Source organism: Aethalodelphis obliquidens, unplaced genomic scaffold (genome assembly GCF_003676395.1).
Source record: "Aethalodelphis obliquidens isolate GAN/ISIS:26980383/991018 unplaced genomic scaffold, ASM367639v1 scaffold34, whole genome shotgun sequence".
Taxonomy (NCBI): Eukaryota; Metazoa; Chordata; class Mammalia; order Artiodactyla; family Delphinidae; genus Aethalodelphis; species Aethalodelphis obliquidens.
In genome coordinates this window covers 19122683-19140149 of record NW_020837978.1, presented here as the reverse complement: position 1 = coordinate 19140149, position 17467 = coordinate 19122683, and the positions used below count along the sequence as shown (strand labels likewise).

At 38.7% G+C, this 17467-nt stretch overlaps 1 pseudogene; it reads left to right on the top strand.

Annotated features, from left to right (window-relative positions):
• The first annotated feature begins 16390 nt into the window (after positions 1-16390).
• LOC113631876 (uncharacterized) lies at positions 16391-16518 on the top strand (annotated as a pseudogene).
• Positions 16519-17467: the final 949 nt, after the last annotated feature.

Sequence of the window (17467 nt, the reverse complement as noted above, 5' to 3'; positions counted from 1 at the left end):
TCCTCTGTCTATCCCTTTCCCAGCCCCACTCCTGGTACCCCTTCCTAAGGTAGAGAAGTAGGATGTAGCCTGGTGATGTTCAGTAAAAATTCATTGTGTTCTTTACTACTTAAGATCAGATAGTACAAATTGTCACTTCAGTTCTTGACTAAAGCAGATTGACTGGGGGGGATGAGGGAAACCTAGGGCACAAAAAAGATATAGGGGTTGTGTTGTTTCCTTCCAAATTCCCTTTTCAGTTATTCATAAAGGTTGACAAAAACGATATTCCAAATGAATTTTACATAATTTAAAATATTATGAAGCAATCAACAAAATAGTCACCAAATAACTCTGGTTGATGGTGATGCAGCATTCCATTTGTGTGTGTGTGTGTGTGTGTGTGTGTGTGAGAGAGAGAGAGAGAGAGAGAGAGAGAGAGAGAAAGAGAGAGGGAGGGAGAGAGAAAGAGGCAAGAGATGTATATCTGGGCTATAAGGATAATGTTTGCCACTCAGAAATTGAAGGCTGCTCTTATGTTGCCTGCACTGCAGATTTGGCACTTAACAGTGTTCCAACACTTTGGCTGCTTGCAACTGTGCATTCACTTCAGAGATAAAATCCCATTAGGTTCAAACCTACTTTCCCCTTTGACCACCATGGAGGAGCTTTTTAGCTTCTTCATAGACTGTTTTATTGCTCTGGATAGTCTCTTTAATGGGATGTAACCCAGTTTTCGTGACATTATTTTGTTCCGTTTACTCAGAAAATCATGGTATGGTTTGTGTTCTCTCTCTCTCCTTTTCCTTTCCTTATCTCTCCCAATGCAGGGAAAAATTATGAAATTATAGAATTAATTGGCACTGAAAAGTTGGAGAGACTGAGATCATAAGTTACTAAACTGATTTTCTTGCCCAAATGGTATAATTTAGTGATACTTTTTATAAATGTGATTCAAGCTGTGGCTTTTCTGAAAGATCAGAAGTCACATTATAAAAAAAAGGAGGGGAGGATCATAACTTCATAACTACGAATCAGCAAGATGACCCTACTTTCACTGGTAAGATTTATATAATTTCAGTGACTCTAAATCTTGAGAGAGATTTATTTATAAAATACCTAGCTGGAAAACAAAACAAAAGATGAACCCAGGACAGTTAAACAAATGAGACACTTACCTAAGTCTGTCTTTGAATGTCAAAAACAATAGGAGGGCTCCCCTGGTGGCGCAGTGGTTGGGAGTCCGCCTGCCGATGCAGGGGACACAGGTTCATGCCCCGGTCCGGGAAGATCCCACATGCCGAGGAGCGGCTGGGCCCGTGAGCCGTGGTCACTGAGCCTGTGCGTCCGGAGCCTGTGCTCCACAACAGGAGAGGCCACAACAGTGAGAGGCCCTCGTACCACAAACAACAACAACAACAACAAAAAACAATAGGAAATCTCTGTAACATAGATGTGTGTGTTCTGACTGGAATACTGGGCTTTGAGTTGGAAAAATCTGATTTGACTGTGTGACCTTTAGATGTGGAATGTAACCTCTTTTGGTTTTAAGGTTAATTGGCTTTATGTTAATTTGGTCAAAAATCAATCATGTTGGTGTAAAAAAAAACTTTAAAATGATAAATGACAAGTTTATGTTACATTTTTGAAGTTAAGCAAGATAAGAGTTGGCTGCTTTGGGTTTGCAAGGTGGTCTTATATCTGAGTGGGCCCCTGCTAACATCGCAGAACATATCTCTTTTTCAAAAGACCTGGGTTTAAAAACTGGCCAACTTTGTATTTAAATAAATTACCTAATTTCTCTGAATCTCTGTATTGTTATCTGTAAAAAAAAAAATAGGGCTTCCCTGGTGGCGCAGTGGTTGAGAGTCCGCCTGCCGATGCAGGGGACGCAGGTTCGTGCCCCGGTCCGGGAACATCCCACATGCCGCGGAGCGGCTGGGCCCGTGAGCCATGGCCGCTGAGCCTGTGCGTCTGGAGCCTGTGCTCTGCAACGGGAGAGGCCACAACAGTGAGAGGCCCGTGTACCGCAAAAAAAAAAAAAAAAAAAAAGAAAAGAAAATAATTGGCACTACTGCTGCCCATAACAATGTTAATCTCATGGTCACTACATGGATTTGCAGTTAGACAATTGAGCTTAGCATAAAATTAGATTCTGGTTTTGAACACATCGGTATACATTTTTAGGTTTCAGTGTTATTAACTACAAAATTAAGTATTAAGTGCGTGGTGCCTAAGACCAGTTTGGCATAAACATTTGTGTGATATGGCTTCCTGTGCAGACTTCTATAGCCCTTTTCTCAGTGAGCTGTTTTGAGAAAACCTTTTCCTTCTGATGAATGCTTCCAGTGCCAGTTCATGCATCTGTAAGAAAAAAGCAGGCCAGACACTCTTATTATTCACACTGCAGGAAACCCTGAGAAGAGCTCAATGAAAGGAATGGCAGCCTAAAATTAAAGATCCATTTGTTGTGCGTGGTGTGTGTTTCTAACATGTGGTTCTTTCCCCCCTGCTATCAGTAAACTTGATGACTAATAGTGTATCCAGTTGCACAAATATAGAGAGAAAAGTTGGAATTAGTGTAAAACAAGATGGTAAAAAAACCATTCATAAATCCAGAGATTCTATAAATAATGAAGATGCTGCAATAGTTTGTAAAGGAGGTTACTCTGCTCTTTCCAGGTACCATCTTTTGAGCTACTACTGGGCTTACTGATGTTCTGTTTGAGACTGTTAATACCAGTGTCAAAAATAATCCTAAATAGCTCTTCAGACTCTGGTTTTAGCTTTTTGATTTATCTTCCTTTTTTTTGTATGGGTAGTCAGTGTTTGGGTTGTGTGAACAAACAATGAGGGAAAATCCTGAACAGCTAAATCTTTTAATATTAAAACCTGTATGTTCCACACTTTACAGTTTGCTAACACTTTTGAGTGCCAGTCTTTCTGTAGGACACAGTAATAGATTTATTTATTTTTTTATGGATGGCAAAATGAAAAATGGGAGAATTCAGGTGACTTTTTAAAATTATGTTGCAAAAAATAAGACAATAATAACAGTAATAAAGTACATTAACTGAGTGCTTCCTTGTGTGTTAGATGTTCTTCTAAGCCCTCAATCCTCACAATACTTAATCCTCACCACAACCTGTAAGTGTTCATCAGAAGCAATAGGTGAGAACTGGGGCACTCCAAACACAGGGAGAAGAGTGTGAAAAGAGCCTTTAAACAAGTAGGCAGGTGCTGAGAATGAGAATAGTGTTCAAAGTGGAGGAGGGATGAGGCTGAAACAGAAGCAGGACCAGATCATGGAGGGTCTCATATGCCTACTGCAGAGTTTGGATTTTATCTTCTAAAACAGGGATAGACAAATGCTTTTTGTAAAGAGCCAGATGGTAAATGTTTTTGGCTTTGTTGGCCACTTGGTCTTTGTTGCAACTTGTCAGCTTTGCTGCGTAGCACAAAAGCAGCCACAGACAATACGTAAATGTGGGCATGGCTGTGTTCCAATAAAACTTTATTTACAAAAACAGGTGGCAAGTGAGCAGAATTTGGACAATGGGCTATTATTTGCTGACCCTTATTCTAGAAAATGGTGAACCATTAAACTTTGAAGGCAAATAGAGCATGAGACATGCATTGCTTCTTCCAAAAGGTCTTCCTCACCTGATGATTAAATTGAGGCATATAGCAATTATTTTCCCCACTCTGTCAAGGAAGAATGATTCCATGGGAATAATTAGGGCACTTTCTCTAGAGAGAGTGAACATAGGTCCCTGGCTTACGTGGGATAGGCTGCTTTATATCTGTTGCTCAACATTATAACTAATAGCATCCCTTTCATCCTCACAAGTTTCCCTATTGGGATAAGTTATATATGGCCGTCTTATTTTAAAGCTAAAAATGGGTTCATTTTAGAACTTCCACATAGGGATAGGCAACAGTCTAATCTTTTGTAGATGGTGTGATGGGTTGAGAACACCACCATCTGGAGTGGAATCCTGCCTTTGCTCCTTATTAGCCATGTGGACTTGGGCTAATTGTCCATTTTCTCCAAGTTAAGATTTCTTTCCTTGAAAGTTGAGAGTAATAGGTCCTTCCTATACAATAAGGGCTATGTGAGTATAATACAATAATGTTTATAAAAGTTCACGGGGAAAATTGTCAAGTGTTATCCAAGTGGAAGTGAAGAAGAATTGCAAGGTGGTAGGGCTTTGTACCCAGACGGAAAGGACTTAACCCAGCTTCCACGATTATCATTTATGGGGCCTTGCAGAATTCATTACTTCTCTTTGAGTCTCAGAGCTTCTTTGGGGCTAATAACACCACCTCTTCAGAATTGTAATTGTTAAAGATAATGTGTGTAAAGTGTCAAGCACAGTGCCTGATCCATAGTTAGCATTTAGTAAAAAATGCAGTTATTATTTTTTTGAACAATCACATGCCATGTCAAAGCTTCTATTCATCTTTACTTTGACACATGCCTCAGATTATTTACCTCCATTCACCTCCTGTAGTGTCAAAATTCTGGGTTTTTTGTGTGGTTTTTTTTTACAGTTTTTAAGCCATATCCACTCAGCAGTGTTCCAAAATTGTAATGAAGATATTGGTGTTGATGAAGATGATGATGATGATGATAGTAACTTATTGAACAGTTTTTAGGTTATAGGCATCTCTAGATGAAGCATATTTCCTGTGTGGTCTAATATGGTTAATGCTAACTTCATCTGACTTTCGAGACTCTAATGCACTTTTGAATCCTTGATTTCTGGGACCATTCTTGGGTCATGGCAGAGCTCCCTGTGATGTTTCTTCAATAGGAAAGGCCAGATGAGATCACAGCCTGAGAAAGGAGGGCTGTGAACACCATGTTACTTCTCTCCTAATGCTTTTCCTATACCTTTCTATCACGTTTGCTTGAAGACCTGAAAATTATTGATTGAAACTGCTACTCACTTTTAGCTTTCTATCCACATTTGACAAATATGTTGCTCCATGTAACATGCATTATAAATGGCTTGAATCTAATAAATAGTTCTTTTTGGACATGAAATCTGTTTTTCCTTCTTCCTTCCTTGAGAGGGAAATTACAATCTTCCAAGACTCTCCTTCCATTTCTATAGAATGTGGGTGCTAATTTGAAAGCAGTCTCATAAAATGGAAGCAAACAGGCTAATTAGAAATATTTATGGGCCTGTTAGTGAATATATGTGTAATTGAAATAAAAAGGCTCTCCCTGAAGGGGAAAACATTACTTTGGTTGTAGGAATAATTAGGTTGTGCTGTTACATTGAAAGAGGATAAAACCCTTTCCCTCCTGATCAGATCCATTTTTACTTCATCAGACCAAGGTGTCTCCAGAAGGACTCATTAGTATTTTTATTATTAAATTTTAATTTTTAAAATCAAAGCTACACTTGCACATTTCTTATTCCCCTGAGATAATCACTTTCAACTCTTAAGTTGATTATTTTGGTACTTATCACCATATCTCTAATAATAGGTTTATATTACTCTTTTAAAATAAGTTCTTTAAGTTTTTTAAATCAAAGCTGCATATGTATGTACAGTTAAAAGGGTCAATTATTTCTACATTGCCTGTTAGTAAAACCAGCATATCCATGGCACACCTTCTGTTTCTCACCTTCCTAGAGGACATCACTTTTTGCATTTACTATCATAATTCTATTTAACATGATATTATTACTACTTCTTGACTTTTAGCTTTGAAAATGATCTATTGACTTTGCACTCTGGAAGATGAGAATTTAGTTTTCTAAATTCCAGTCCCATTCTGTACATGTATCCTTCCTATTTTCCATCCCCCCAATATAGTTTAATCATAATTTTGGATAGATCAGTATTCTATATTTACATTATCATGACTATATTAAAACTATTCATGCCTGAGACATGTAACATACTTTGATTATTTTTGCTATCCTGCATAACATTTAAAAAATAGTTTTAGATTATCTTTTACAAATACATTTGCCGATTTTCTTTGGACTCCGCACTAATTCTATCCCAAACTCTGCCACACCAGTATGTAAATCTATGCTGTATATGTTTTTTCACATCTGGTATTTTTCAGTTTGCTTCTGGAACAAACATCTCCTAGAGCCCTCAGGTACCTACTCATCTGGATTAATTACTATTTCTAGTGTCATCCAGAAATTTTACTTTACCTCCCTCATTTTCACCTTTGACTTTCTCATGTATTGAATTCCCTGTTCCCTGGATCCAAGATCTTCCTCTTTATTGATTTATACCCTCATTTTGACTGGGTATAGCCTCCAGTAGCTTCCTGAAAAAGGTAGAAAACTGTATGAAAGATGCTTTATTTTATATCTTGCATGACTGAAAATGTCTTTATTTTATTGTTGCACTTAATAAAAATATCGGCCAGGTTAGAATTCTCATTTATTATGAAAATTTATTATGAAAATTTCTGAACATATGAAAAAGCACAGTTCAGGGAAATTCCATGTACTCATCAAAAAACTAACAGCTTCAGCAGTTGTCAACATGTTGCCTACTTGTTCCATTCATCTCTCCACCTACTTTTTTGTTTGTTTTGCTGGAGTATTTTAAAACAAGTCCCAGACATTATCTCATTTCACCTCTAACTGATTCAAAATGAATCTTCAAAATAAAATAAAGGGCATTTCCTTACAATGTCATTATCACACTTAACAAAATTACCAGTAATTCCTTTATATCACACTAAAACAATCTATAATCAATGTTTTCTTGTTGTCTATAAATACCTTTTATAGATACTTTGTTTGAATCAAGATCCAAAATATTTCTCATTGTATTTGGTGGTTATATTTTTGAAGTCTCTTTTGATCCCCAAAGTCTCCTCTTCTCCCATATCCCTCCCTTTTCCTCCCACCCTCCCATACCATTGACTTTTATTAAAATAACAAGAATGTCCCATGTTCTGGATTTGGTTGATTGCCTTCTTGTAGTAGGTTTCTCTATTTCTTATATTTCTTATAGACCAGAAGTTAGGTTTAAATCCTTGATTAGATTCTGGATCAATTATTTTTCCAACAGTGTTCCAAAAGTGATAAGAGTTTGCCACTTTTAGTTATTCTAAGGTGGAGCAGTGACTGAAGTAGTGAAAGTACCCTCTCTTCTTTGTAAAGTTCTTCATAATTTTTCACCTAGAGGTTTTAATATCCATTAATGATGATTGTCTAAATCAGTATTCTCATTATAGAAGTTGTAAGATGGTGATTTTTCTAATTCTATTGTTCCTACCCCTATATTAGTTGAAAATCTGATTGGTGAACTCTTCCTCATTCAGGAGGGCTATACAGTTCATACCAGAAGAATAAGATAATCGTTTCCACTTAATTACTACAGATTTTTCTCAATTTACAATGGGGTTATGTCCTGATAAACCCATGTACTTGGAAAACGTCATATGTCTAAATGTACTTACTACAACTAAGGTACTAAAGATCATAGCATAGCACAGCCTACCTGAAAGATGCTCAAAAGACTTACATTAATCTACAGTTGGGCAAGGCCTATTTTTATAATAAAATATTGTATTTCTCATGTAAATTATTGAATACTGTACTGAAAGTGAAAAACAGAATGGTTGTAAGTGTATTGGTTATATACCCTCATGATCACGTGGTTGACTTTGGGCTGACTCCTGCTGACCAGCCTCCTGAGAGAGTATTGTACCACATATTGCCAGCCTAGGACAAGGTCAAAATAAAAAATTTGAAGTACGGTTTCTACTGAATGCTTACTGCTTTCACACCAGTGTAAAGTCAAGAAATTGTAAATCGAACCATCTTTAGTTGAGAACCATCTGTAGTTTTCATAGTCATGAGTGGTGCCTTGGAAACCTCTTCTGTTATCAAATGTTATCTCTCTCCTTTTATTTGAGTATCATTATGAAATAATGAAATTTTTATAGCTAATTGTTTGGCAATTGCAGTCATTATGTGTATGATGCTTTAAATGGCCTTATTGACTAGTAGAAGACCCTTTCCCAAAGAAACTTAAAGGCTTCTTAAAACTGCTGATTTATACATAATTTTAATGAAAACTACTTCTTTTCACTCTGAAAGTTTGTAGAATCATTTTTTTCTTGTTCCCAGTGTTCTGAAATTTCATATGATGTAACTATTTTCATCCATATTCCTCAACTGCTTGTTTCCTTAGTTAGTTCTTTCAGTCTGAAAATGTATGCCTTCCCTTTCACTTTGGTGATGATTTCCCCTCCATCTTCTCTGTCTCTCCTTCTAGTAATTTTATTATTTAGATGTTTAATCCTTTACTTTTCTTATTTTTCCTCTCCTATCTTTTTCAGTCTTTGTCTTTTTGCTTTACTTTCTGGGAATTTTCCTCAAAGCAATCTCTTCTACTGGAATTTTCTTTTATTGGGATTTTCTATTTTTATGTCATTAATTTTAATTTCAAAAATCATATTATATGTTCTTTGAATACCCCTTTTATGGATCGTTTTACTCTTTCATGGGTACAATATCTTCTTTACCTCTCTGAGGGATTAATAAGAGGGTTTTTAAAAAAATGTATTTTTCCTGTGTAAGGTTAGGTACTTAACACAAGACGTACCTCACATTTTTAAAAAAATTTTATCTATTTTTCTTTTTTGGCCACACTGTGCAGCATGCAGGATCTTAGTTCCCTGACCAGGGATCAAACCCATGCCCCCTGCACTGGAAGCACAGAGCCCTAACCACTGGACCACCAGGGAATTCCCAGACCTACCTCACTTTTGATAGCAGCTTCAAATTTGAGTGTTCACAAGGCCAGCCTCAGGTTTGATACTCTGCTAGAAGGACTCACAGAACTCACTGAAAGCTATTATACTCACAGTTACAGTTTATTACAGCGAAAGGATACAGAATGTAGTCACCCAAGGGAAGAGATACATGGGACAGAGTCCCAGTCAGTTGAGAGCATGAGGCGCTGTCACAGTCAAGGGTACAAGTAGGCACAGATAGGAGAGCTCATGGACACTTTGCTCCCACTGTATTCTCAAGTTCCCTTAACAGGGACCTGGGGACCTATCTTTTGTATTTTTCTGTTGGTTCTGGGAAAGGGAGCCCTGTGATGTAACTGTTTTAGTTCAATTAAATACTCAGTCTTGTTCTGTATTTACTGACAGGGAGGCCACAGTTGCTGTGGCAATGGTCAGATGTGGCCAGAGCCCTTGAGTGTAAGATAGGGGTATAGAAAGGAGGAGGGGTTTGAAGATGCTGAGGAGGCCAAAAGCAGAGGCACTTTTTTTAAAGCAACAATGTTTTGCCATCACCTCTATCTATTTCCAGACCTTTTCATCATCCCCCAAAGACACTCTGTACCCATTCGGCAATAACCCTCCCATATTGTCTTTCCCCCAATCCCTGTTAACTTCTTTCTGTCTCTATGAATTTGTCTGTTCTAGATACCTTATATAAGTGGAGTCATACAATATTTGTCCTTTCATGTCTGGCTTCTTTCACTTAGCATAACGTTTTTAAGGTTTATCTGTGTTGTACCATGTATCAGAACTTTATTCCTTTTTTATGGATGAATACTATCCCATTGTATAGATATACCACATTTTGTTTATCCATTCATCTGTTGATGAACACCTGGGTTGTTTCCACCTCTTGACTGTTGTTAGTAATGCTGCTATAAAAATTGGGGTACAAATACCTATCTGAGTTCCTGCTTTCAAATTTTTTGAGTATAAACCTGGGAACAAAATGGCTGGGTCATCTGGAAATTCTGTTTTGAGAAACAGAGAAGAGCTTTTGAGAATGAAGTTTATCTTTTTCTCATTGGGACACTAAAACGATGAGATTTTGTGAAGTTGTCTTGGCAGGCATTCCTCAGCTTTCAAAAAGTTTCTTTTTGAACACATAGCTATTGTTAGGTTTTGGTGAAATGGCATTATTTATATAGAATATAATTGGAATTGACAAGAAGGTCTCAGCTGAGCAAGGTCTGTCATAATGACCTTTATTTAAGATGGTGAGAAAAGGTACCGGGACACAGGCTGAGAGGGGCTGCCATTGTATTTCCTGGTCCCACCTGGTATTTGCCTTTCATGCCTGGTCATTTACTGCCATGTTGTTCAGGAGCAGAAGAATGTGCTCGTCATCTGGAAATCTTGTGGTATAAGTATATCTTTTTTTATTCCTGCACTCTTTGAGCATTATCTTAATTTTCTGACTCAGTTTTTTCCACACTATTTCTGAGCCATGATTCTGTTGATTTGGTGGTGGGAACAACTATAATTACTATTCTCTTTGGAACAGAGTGTGATGGCTGCATTGATGGCCATGGAATGGAGACCTTCTTTATCAAGATGCTGTCAATTATGGCTGACATAATTTAGCGATCAACTTAGGTTAGTTGGTATTGCCTTAGAACTAGAGTTGCCAGATAAAATACAGGATTTTAAAAATATTTATATTTAGATAAACAGTGAATACTTCTTTTAGTATGAGTATGTCCCAAGTATTGCAAGGGACACACTTATACTAAAAACTTATTCATTGTTTGTCTGAAATTCATATTTAACTATGCATTCTGTGCTTTTATTTGTTAAAAATCTGGCAGCCTTCCTCAGAACACCAAATACTTGTGAGACCCTTTCTTTTCTTCAGAGCATTGTTCAGTGAATGCACTGCCTGTCTGTGTGGCTTTGTTCCATGCATGATGCAGCTGGCTCCTGTCTCTCACACCAGTGCCCTGCAGGATACAGACGGCAAGTGTATCTAGTGATGAGCCATGGTGGATAACACTGGCAAGTCAAGGATGCAATTGCCTGTATATTCTCCGTGAGGCTGGAATGCATATTAGACAGGGAGGTGATTTTCAGATTTGGGAAAAGCATGCCTGAATGGAATGTCTCAGCTGAAGTCCTGAATGAATGGAGACTATGCTTGTCTTGCCCTTGGATGGGTGGGGAATTGGGAGATGGGGATGGAGTGCTAAGACAGGGAAGCAGGAGTCAGACCAACCACCTTTTTCACATTTGTGTTCAAAAGGACTGTAAGCCCAGGCATTAGCTGATAATGAGCCATTGCCTTTAGTTCTACTGCTCAGCTCCAAGTCAGAAAGGACTGCCACCCAAAGTTGAGTCCTTTTACCTTTAAGCCTTCTGCTCTCTAGTGAAATTTTCTCCTGCTGTTCTTTCTGCTCCAAGCTTTCGTATACCTGAATCTTCTCCTGTTTTTATATTTTAAGCTTGACGACTATAACCACTACAGCTGCTAGTGAAGTTAGGCAAATTTTCTATCTGTGTCCAGATTGGCTTTGAAATGAGGTTTGATAAATTAAATTATGGTCATCCATAGAGGAGTGGATGAGAAATAATGATTTGGATTCATGTCATAATGTCACAGCAGCACAGAGCTCTCTGGATCATTTTTCTTTCCTTCTTTCTTTCTTTCTCTCTCTCTCTTTTTTCCAGATGAAAGAATTCTTTATCTCTTTTCCCCACCCAAGCCACCACAAGCCAATGTCCAGTATATCACAGGAAAGAATTACTTTTTTAAACCAGGGGGGTGCTGTAAAAGGCATTTGAGGGCCTCATCTAGATAGTTTTTCAGCTTATTTTCCTTTTGACAGCTTTAAACAGCCTTTTAAAATTGCCAGGAGAGTAGATTCATATTTTTATCATTCCACCTGCATAGCATTTTAGACACATTTATATTCCTGAAAGCATAATAATACATAACATTTAGCATTTAATTTATGACTCCTGCCACATCTGGTAAAAAACTCCTTCTGAAGCAATAAATCAACTTCTTCATGTCAAATTGCCATTCATTCTTTGACCTCTTCCATAATTTATGGTTTGTGAGTGCAAAATGGGAGAAGCAGCTTAAATCAAGTGGATTTTAATTAACAATCTTAGAAAATTCAGAAGAATATTTGCAGTTTATTCATGAGGGGAGAGGACTTGGTTGCTAGAAAGAAGAAAAAAAAAGCAGCTCATTTCCATGGGTACAAATTGAAATCTATTCTGGGTGCTTCGAAACCACAACATGAAGATTTTTCTCTGCTTTGAGTTAGAAAGACAAAGTGATTCTGATAGAAAAAGCTGTCCAAGCTCCCAGGGCAGAATCCATTTTCTAGGAGAGATTTTGAGGGGAAAGAGTAGGGGGAGACATATAACCATCTTCTGCTTATGCAGCCTTTAACAGAGTTGCCTGGCTGCTGACACAGTGCCTTTCATGTCAAACAATTTTATTTCTAAGCTTTTCACACTGTGTCCTAAGTAGCTTCTATTAGCATTGTCCTGTCCGTTTCCTTGGCAACAGAGCTGGTCAATTTAGACACCATTAAAGAGCTGCGGAAAAAGCAACAGCCAGCAGTGTGATGGGCAAAATTACAGAGAACAAGCTGAATACAATCCTTGCTGGAGGAGATGCTTTTTCTTCCAGGGCCCATTTTATTGTAATTAAAATTGAAAAGCTCTTTTTAAACGGGGCCCTAGAGTAAGCACAAACCAGAGACATGTACTGTACAACCATTGCAGCTGCATTCCTTAATGTTATCTCTTTAACCTTAATGGATTGCTTGCACTTTTTTAAATAAACAAGGAGGGAAAACCTAGGGGCAATATGGTAGCTTCTTGTTATCCATCTTTAGAGTCAATATAGGATAGAGAGAGACAACTCTTTTCATATCTGAAGTCATGTTTAAACGGAGCACGAGATCCTCTAGCTGTACATACAATGATTCCAGTTTATCTTGCATGAGAAAATAAACTTTTATTTCAGATATCACAGGTAGTCTCATTTGCTGTTTATCTCACTTCATTAGTTGTGGTGACTTTATGTAGCCATTTTCCTCCAATAACTACATGGGCCATTTTGAACATGGAATCAACTAGAACTTTGAAATTTTCGGGACTGAGTTTTATGTTGGTAGTTGGCTTTGCACTTACCGTTTCACTCACAGCTTTTTGTATGTAGGATAGGATGGGACATAATTTGAGGTAGGGGAGATCTTTTCTCCCAGTACAGAATATGTTAAAAATTCCTTGTCCTCTGGGATGAAAGTAAGTTAATTTATATATTGTGTATATTTGAAAATGAGACAAGAAGATTGATTACTTCTATAGGGACTTGAAGGTAGCTTCAGTATCATTTTCACTTTAAGAAGTTGGACAGAGAGTTTGTATTTAGGAATTGGGAAATTTTGATACTATTGTCTATACTATGGTGGGTGCACTGGGATACTTCAGTGTTTGCATCTTTTATGCTTTTAAGTTAGTCTCATCTAAATGGAACCTTGTAAGGCAGTGGATGCCTGTTCATAGAAAATATCAAAGCAGAGACAATGCTTACTGTTGGAGACATCTTAAGTGGGAATCATGCCCCAGTAGAATGCTCAATTTGATGACTTCTAAAATCCATTCTTACACTGATATTTCATGATCTTGTCCCTGAAGATAGACAAAATGTATGTTCCGCAAAGTAGCCCAGTAATTAGTGGGAGAAAATGACCCCTGCACTTCATTTTCTACAGTTATCTGGGAATATGCTTCATCTCTTTCTATAGGGCTCCTCTGTTTTGGGGGGGGGGGCAGGGTAATACAGAAATGTTCATTTCCAAGCCTTTTGGATTCCTCTCTTACCTGGTCAACAAATATAATACAGGACTCTGTGTTCGTGAAAGTTCTTGATCAAATGTTACTAGGGTCATAAAGTTTCTGAGATTTCTCTGTGTTTTTTTTTCATTCAGTTAGAATCAGCCTGAATCACCGTTTCCTGTTGAAAGGGTTACTAGAGCCTTAAAATCGTTCCAATCAGGATCTCCATGGCTAGATAACAAAGATGCCAATTAATGTTGGTTGTAAAGGGGAACAGCAGGGCCCACCAGTCATTTTCCCATATGGCACACAAGAACAATTAGATACATAGGCTGACATTTCATCTTTGGAATTTACATAATGTATACTACGGTGATTGATAGGAAAGAGGTCCATAGACGTGACAGACTGACAGAGGATAAGGGCAGAAGCCGTCCATCTTTTTCATTATGATGACTATTTTAACGAACAGACCAACTCATTTCTGCAGTCTGTTAAATCATTTGACAGTATAAACATCTGGAGAATAGCCCTGGGAATTGGGTTTGTCAGGTGAGGGCTCTTTGGCTGGCAGGGAGGGGTTGGGGGATTCTTCTGGGGCTGCTGATTCGGGGGAGAACCACTAGCTGCCCATCATAGGAGACCCTGCCTTTCTTGACACCAGGGGCTCAGGGTGTGGAAAAAAATTTGTGCCACCAAGACAGTCTCCAGCGGAAAGTACTTTTCTGTCCTTTTACATTCTTTCAGAATTCTCTCCAATGTCAAGTCTCTCTTAGTTTCCTGAGCTCTGAACCTGATTCATTGAATAACTTTGAGCAAATGACGACCTCTCCTAACCTCCTGTTTTCTCATCTGTGAAATGAGGATTCCCTCTGACACCCAGTTCCCTCTCCCTGTAGAATAACTCTTTCTGAAAAGCATTTTGATCTCCATAGGGAAAGGTGTCATACAGCAGCACAGAATTATATTTGACTCTGTACCACCCACAAGTTCAATGTGTGTGGTCCCAGCCTGGCTGATAAGCAAGCTAAGTGTTTCTTGGTGTGTGTAGGTAATAACACCTGAGAGAGGAAGCCACTTCAATTTCAGAGTTTGAAGCATTAGATACCATTTCTTTCATGCCCTTGTCCCACTAGAACAGGGTGTCTAGCTTTGGCACTATTGACATTTGGGGATGAATAATTCTTTGCTGTGAGGAGCTGTCCTGTGCATTGTAGACTATTTACGAGATACCAGTATCACCTTCCCCTCCTTCCCTGAGTTGTAACAAGCAAAAATGTCTCCAGACATTGCCATATATCCTCTAGGGTGCAAAATTGCCCAGTTGAGAAACTCTCCTCTCAAATGTGCTTGGGTAGTCATCCCAGCAACTTGAGATGGGGGTTGTGCTTGAATCTGGCCTAGGCTGGTGCTTATATAAAGTAGCTGGTAGCTTCCAAGGTGTGAAGCAAATTCAAGAAAGCAAAAAAAAAAAAGTCCCATTTTTAATATTTGAGTACAGCTAGTTACATGATAGTCTGCTGGCATTTTCCCCCACTGGATTGCTGCTGCCTCTCATAGTGATAGAACAAACAAGGGATGATGGCCTCTGCACCCTGAGCTTTTCTTAGTTGAAGACTAAGGGAGTCGTTGGGTCTATTTAAAGTCTGTGGATTGAAAAGCAGACACCCAGCCTTGCTGTATGAGATACAGTCTCCTCTACTAATGATGTTATTTATATGTTTTCTTGGAAAAGCTTCCTGCTTCACAGTTGCAGCCCATTAGCTGGTTTTGTATCCAACAAGCATACCCATTGGTTCTTCGTATATGCAGGATGTGATAGAAAAAGTTTGCACTGTGCTGGGCTGGCATAGTCTATAAACATGATGTAATCACTGTTCCATAAAACAATCAGGAAGGACCCTGACTGAAATAACTAAGAGATGAAATACTACATCTACCACAGGAGGCCAGAGAACAGAAAGGTATTTGGAGATTTGGTTAATTATTCTGTCTGCCACTTGAAAATGCTGGGTATATTTTTTGAAAAGCAAAATTAAACGTTATTGGAAGAGGATCTTTTTTCCTGAAAGAAACCAAGTGTTTAAGAATTTAAAATCCTTTTTGTTTTCTCAAAGAAAATGCCACTGTCACAAACCTGTGTCCATTGACTGCAATTTTCTGTAGTGTAATTTATCAGACACCTTACCTAACTGGAATTTAACTGACAGCTTCACCTTTCTAGGAAACGAATATGAAATCAGGAGGTTAAAAAAATTCTCTTGGCAATCAGAAGAGATCTCCAAAAACCCATGCGTTAAGGTTTCTGTGTTAATTGATCAATTAAATCATTAATTTCTTCACATCCATTTCAACACATCCATTCAGTGACGACCCGTTCCCAGGCAAGAGGAAGCTCAGTTCTGGGAAGGAGGCTCCATGCTGTCTAGGCTGAGAGTCTAAAGTCTCAACACCAGGAGTGCTGTCTAGAGGGGGAGTGTGGGCTCCAGGTGGGCATATTCTCTTGGCCCTTTGGATTCTGTGGCCTAAATGGGGAGGGGCACTGCTGAAAGAGGGACAGAGTAAAGCACTTTAAAGGCCAGAGACCAGAGAGGAGGGACTCTTTTACCTACTTGTCTTAACAATCAACCCAGTGCCAGAATGTGGTTGAAATGAGACAGATGTAGTTGGCATGAGTTAAACATACACAGACCACTGAGAAGAGTACCTGGCACATGTAGACACTCTATAGGTGTTAGCTATCTATACTGTTATGAGCGCTGGGAAAACCAACCCAAGTTTTGGCTCTTGGTATATTTTGGGTACACTTCAAAAAACAGAGATCACTTGAAAAAAAAAAAAAAATTCTACCCTGTTGGGGGTCTGGTGTGCAATGGCTACAAACAGCAACCTCCTCAGTAGTTTATGCAGCCTGTTGCCTTTATGGGTTGCCCTTAGGGACCTTGGAGACAGCCCTTTCCAGTGGATATTCATGTATGGCCTCACGCTGTCCCCAGTGTAGGCTCCAGACAGGTATGCACGGTGCGTTTGGAAAACCCTAGGGCACAGTGGCCAGGGTCCACATTGGCCAAGGTGTAGTGTCCATCCGCACCAAGCTACAGAACAAGGAGCATGGTGATTGAGGCCCTACACAAGGGCTAAGTTCAAGTTCCCTGGCCACAGGAAGATCCACATCTCTAAGAAATGGGGATTTACTGAATGTAATGTGGATGAATTTGAAAACATGGTGGCAGAAAGGCAGCTCATCCCAGATGGCTATGGGGTCAAATACATTCCTAATTGTGACCCCCTGGACAGATGTTGGGCCCTGCACTCATGAGAGCTTTGGTGATGTCCCCTCCTTACTCATGTTCACCAATAAATCCTACTCTGCTGTTAAATAAATAATGTTTTATTCAAACAAATAAAATTTCCAGCACTGCTATCTTCAGAGGGCATTTAAATGGTGCTTCGAACTTGGAGGTTTGGGCTTACAGGTTTGGTGGCACACTGAGGAATTGTTGAGGGCTTATAATCACACCTGTGGTCTGTGGATTAGTGCTTCTGTCAATCAGTTCATGGTGGCCAACACCTTATACTGGGTCTTGTTTTACCATCTTATAAATATTCAGGTTGGTCAAGGGAAGACACTGTTGACAGTATGGACAAAACAGTCTGAAGTCACCAGTACTGCTGGAAGAACTACTCAAACTATATCCTGTAAGTGGTTGATCAGTTTTTTCCCTTTAAGGATTGACTATGATATTGACCTTATAGCTCTGTTGTTTGGTCAGGTGCTCACTGATCTATCATTCAGACTTCACTTTCAGAGGAATGGTTGGCTTGCCTATTTTTTAAATGTGTAATAAATTAAAAGAAATTCTGGCTATATGAGTTACTGATTCTATTATTCTTAGTAATCTG